The sequence below is a fragment of the Myotis brandtii genome, unplaced genomic scaffold, assembly GCF_000412655.1.
Source record: "Myotis brandtii unplaced genomic scaffold, ASM41265v1 scaffold1052, whole genome shotgun sequence".
NCBI lineage: Eukaryota > Metazoa > Chordata > Mammalia > Chiroptera > Vespertilionidae > Myotis > Myotis brandtii.
The window spans coordinates 610498-615582 of record NW_005353545.1 but is presented as its reverse complement, the minus strand read 5'-3'; the positions used below and the strand labels follow the sequence as shown (position 1 = coordinate 615582).

Here is a 5085-nt window from a genome sequence, read left to right as displayed (position 1 = left end):
TGTGTAGATGTACCACAGTTTTTTAATCCACTCATCTGCTGATGGGCACTTAGGCTGTTTACAAATCTTATCTTTGGTGAATTGTGCTGCTATGAACATAGCGGTGCATATATCCTTTCTGATTGGTGTTTCTCATTTCTTGGGATATATTCCTAGAAGTGGGATAACTGGGTCAAATGGGAGTTCCATTTTTAACTTTTTGAGGAAACTCCATACTGTTTTCCAAGTGGCTGCACTAGCCAGCATTCCCACTAGCTGTGCACGAGGGTTCCTTTTTCTCCTCATCCTTGCTAGCACTTGTCCATTTGTTGATTTGTTGATGATAGCCATTCTTACAGGTGTGAGATGGTATCTCATTGTTGTTTTGATTTGCATCTCTCGGATGATTAGTGACTTTGAGCATGTTTTCATATGTCTCTTGGCCTTCTGCATGTTCTCTTTTGAAAAGTGTCTATTTATGTCCTTTGCCCATTTTTTATTGGATCTTTAATGTCTTTATTGTGCATTTCTCCCTTGCTGACTTTTATTTGCTCAATTGATTTCTTTATACTGATATGTTTTCATTCCCTCCTCATTTTCTCTTGTTCTTTAAGGTTACTATAGGAATTCAATATAGCATCATAAAGTTACAACATTCTGTTTTAAACTGATATCAGTATGAATTCAGTTGCATACAGAAAACACTTCTTTGTAGCTTAACCACCCCATATTTTATGTTGTTGATGTTACAAATATACATATTTGTACCCATTAACAGATTTCTAATTTTTATTCTACCTTTGTTTATCTTTTAAATCTCATGAAATATAAAATTACAGTAATACTAATTTTTATATTTGCCCATATATTTACCTTTAGATCTTTTTAGATATTTGTATAGCATTGAATTACTCTTAAGTGTCTTTAAGTTTGAAAGACTTTATTTAGCATTTTTTTATACAGTGGTTTCTAGTATGCTAGGCTTGCTCAGCTTTTTCTGGGAATGTCTTACTTCTTTGTTTTTGAAGAGCTGTTTTGTGGGATGTATAATGTTCATTTAACATTTCCCCCCCAGCACTTTAACTGTATCATCCTTATGAATTGCAGGGTTGCTAGGGATATATCAGTTGATAACATTACTGAGGATCTCTTGTATGTGGAAAGTCATTTCTCCCTTGCTGCTTTTAAGAGCTTTTTTATCTTTTTACTCCCTCTGTTTTTGGCTTTAAACAGATTACATGATTACTCCTACTTTCTGAGAGTTCAAGTTATGCCACTAGCTTTTTAAAAAAGCCTATGTTACTACTTATTTTTACTAATCAAAAGAAATCTTAACAGGGCTTTTGTTTTTATGAAAATAAATGTTATTGTACTAATGTAGGACTTTCATAAAAGTAAGGTGGTATAATGCAGACTTGGAAACTGGAGGATACTCTTCTCTTCACTTTACACTATTTCCATGTAGGAGAGGTTTCATGGTAATCCTCTTTGGATAGCAGGGGAACCTGTAATGTATCTTAATGTGGGTCCCTTTGGGTGCTTCCTCAGTTTTGGGAAGGTGAGGAAATTATTTCTGTATAAGCTATTTGCCTTTTTTGATCTATTTTCTTTTGAAATTACTATAATGTATGTATTTTGATACTTGGTGGTCTCTCTTATGTGCCTTAAATAGCGTTCACTTTTCTTTAGCTTTTTATTGCTTCCTTTTTTTTACTCCTCAGACTTGAAATTCCAAATGGCTTGTCTTCAAGTTCAGTTTCTTCTGCCTATTTGAGTCTGCTGTTGAACCCCCTCTGGCAAATTTTTAGTTCAGTTATATTTTCATCTCTAGGATATCCCTTTTGTCTTTCATGTATATGTCATTTTGCTCATATTTCCTAGTCCATCTTTATTTTTTTTGTATTTTTGTTTGCTCTTAAACATATTCAGCGCATTTGTCAAGTAAGTTTGATGTCTGTTTCTCCAGGAATGGTTTCTGAAAATTTATATTGTTCCTTTTATGGGCCACAGTTCCCTTTTTCTCTTTACATCTTTTGTTGAAAATTGGGCATTTGAAAAAGTGCCTAATTCCAGGTTTTGCAGACAGGCTACTTGCTAAGGAAGACCTTCATTAATAAATTCAGTATGAAGCCTTAAGATAGATCATCAAGGTCTTTTCTAGGCATGTGTTTTCCTTGACTTCTCTGTGTAAAAAAGCAAATAGCTTTTTTTTTTCTTGTTCCTCTTTTACATGATTGCTTTTAAATGTTTTAATTCCTCCTTAATTAACAATTAATAATTTGTCCATGGAGTCTTGTGTATCTATTGTCCCTTTGTGGTTTTCATGAAATATGCCTGCTCTTTCCTGTGGCTTTCTTTATCCTGGGTTCCAAACCACTTTTGGTTGTTTTATTTCCAAGGTAGGTCACGTCACACAGACCAATTTTCTCAGGCCTCTAATGGACAGGCTATACTGTTACAAATTCACTCCTTACTCTCTTCAGTTTACATGAGAGAACTGGTGATCAGACCACTGCTTCTTTTAAACTGCGCTAGCAAGATAAGGAATAGAAATAAGTGAGTAAAAATACAGGGAAATCACTTAAACCTTTTGAATGTAACTTTCTTATAATTGAGAATTTCCTTGGTTGCTGTAAATTTGGGACTAGTTCCTAGAGCAGGGTGGGCAACCTTTTTATGAGTGCATGCCAAAACCAGCAAAATCTCTGACTCAAAATTATTCTGCATGCCAACCCTAATTTTTTGAGAACATGTTATGCCTACTTGATACCTTGAAGAAATAATAAAATGCATTCGAGCAATAAAAACACAAAATATGATGATGAAAAATACATTTTTTAATGTATACATGTACACAGATAGTTCAACAGAAAACTTTATGACTCCGTTTGATATTATCAGTGGGACTTTTCCTGCTGCATCACTGATGACAGAGATTTTACCTCAGGTTTATATTTCGTGACCTTCAGAGATATGCACGAGCTTAGTTCGTTTTCGACACTTCTCTCTGGTACTCCTGTCTCTAATCGCTTTTTTTCAATGTTTTCCAAGTCAACTCTAAGGTCAATAAATTTCTGCTTCCAAATTGAGCTACTCTGAAATTCAATCAACTGCATTTCAAAGTCAGCCATGTCTATCCATGAAAACATTTGTAAGTTTAGTTCCTCCAGTTTCATGCTGTCTGGAAACCTCATGAATTTTGCTGTCTCTTCCAGTTCTCTGAATTTCGCAAATCTTGAGAAGAACTGCTCAATAGTTGACTCGATGATGTTTAAAAACAGCTTTTGAAGGCTTTGACAGTCTGTTCTGTCATCTTTTGGGAGGTCTTTGATGTGCCTCTTGAGGTTTGGGAAATATCTAAATCTCTCACCATCCACATCCCTCTTAAAGACTTCCAGTTTCTTTTCAAAAGCCTTTATGTAACCAAACATAACATCAAGTGTCTTGCCAGTTCCTTGTAATTTAACATTTAAGTCATTCAAATGTTCACAAAAATTGTAAATGGAAGATTATAAGAGAGGGATGGCACGTGTGCCAGGGGTTGCCCACCCCTGTCCTAGAGCCTCATATAAAGTTATTTAACAAGCTTTTAAGATTCATAATCTCCATCTTGCTGATGTCACTCCTTATATAAACCTTTTGAAACTAAAAAGTTAGGAAAATGTTACAGTAAATCCATTCAGAATTAAAAGTGTCAATTTACTGCAGTTTTAAATTTTATTTAGATTTGTATGATATAAAACCTAGAATCCTATATAATAAAAGCATAGTATGCAAATTGTCCCCTCGACCAGGAGTTGTCTGGGAGTTTGACCAGGGGGCGGGCCGGCCAGGTGAAGGGAGGGAAGTCCTGGCCTGCAGCCACTAGGTACCCTACCAGTGCACTAATTTTGTGCCCTGGGGCCTCTAGTTAGGACAGTGGTTCTCAACCTTCCTAATGCCGCGACCCTTTAATACAGTTCCTCATGTTGTGGTGACCCCCAACCATAAAATTATTTTTGTTGCTACTTCATAACTGTAATTTTGCTACTATTAGGAATTGTGATGTAAATATCTGATATGCAGGATGTATTTTCATTGTTACAAATTGAACATAATTAAAGCATAGTGATTAATCACAAAAACAATATGTAATTATATATGTGTTTTCCAATGGTCTTAGGCAACCCCTATGAAAGGGTCGTTCGACCCCCAAAGGGTTCGCGACACACAGGTTGAGAACCGCTGAGTTAGGATATAATGGTGTATTATTTAACAGATTTTAATAGCATTTCTCATGTATCTTGAATAATTTTTTATTTAATTTAAAAATTATTTCTACTTACAATTAATAGTAAAAAGCCTATCCCACTCCTGACACCAAAAAAAAAATAGTAAAAAGCTTGCTCTTTCCTGTTTTTTGTTCATATTTTGTTATTATCGTGGCACTTGGGCCCAGGCCAATGTGGCTCAGTTGGAGCATCCTCCTGTACATCAAAGTTTCATGGGTTTAATTTCCAGGCACATGGGTTCAGTTTCAGGGCACATACCCAGGTTGTGGTTTTTGATGTGTAGTCAGGTCAAGTACCTGAGGCAACTAATAGATGTTCATCTCTCACATCAATATTTTACTCCCTTTTTCTCTAATTTGAATAAAAAACATAACCTTGAGTGAGATCAAAAAACCCCACAAAATTTTAAAAATGTGGCATTTTGGAAGGCAAGATTTAAAGATATTTCTTCCACACTTATGCTTGTACACTTGATTTTTATATTTATGTAACTTTTCCATTTTTCATTTTTACATATGTAAATGTTTTTAGCTACATCACAACCCCTGCCTAATTCCTGTTTATGAGATACTATTGGCCCGGTGCATGAAATTTGTGCAGGGGAGTGGCGGGGGTTCTCCCTCAGCCTGGCCTGCACCCTCTCCAATCTGGGACCCCACAGGTATCGGGCTAAACCACAGTCGGACATCTCTCTCTCAGTCCGGGACAACTGGCTCCTAACTGCTCGCCTGCCTGCCTGCCTGATCTCCCATAACCACTCTGCCTACTGGCCTGATCGCCCCCATCCCCTTCTGGCCTCATCACCCCTAACTGCCCCCCACCCCCTTGCTGGCCT

The 5085-nt window shown here is 36.5% G+C and overlaps 1 protein-coding gene across 1 annotated transcript in view; it reads left to right on the top strand.

Moving 5' to 3' along the window:
- Window positions 1-5085, top strand: part of LOC102261911 (probable ubiquitin carboxyl-terminal hydrolase FAF-X) — a 292998-nt gene that overhangs the window by 74743 nt on the left and 213170 nt on the right. The gene's annotated exons all lie outside the window — the stretch shown is intronic.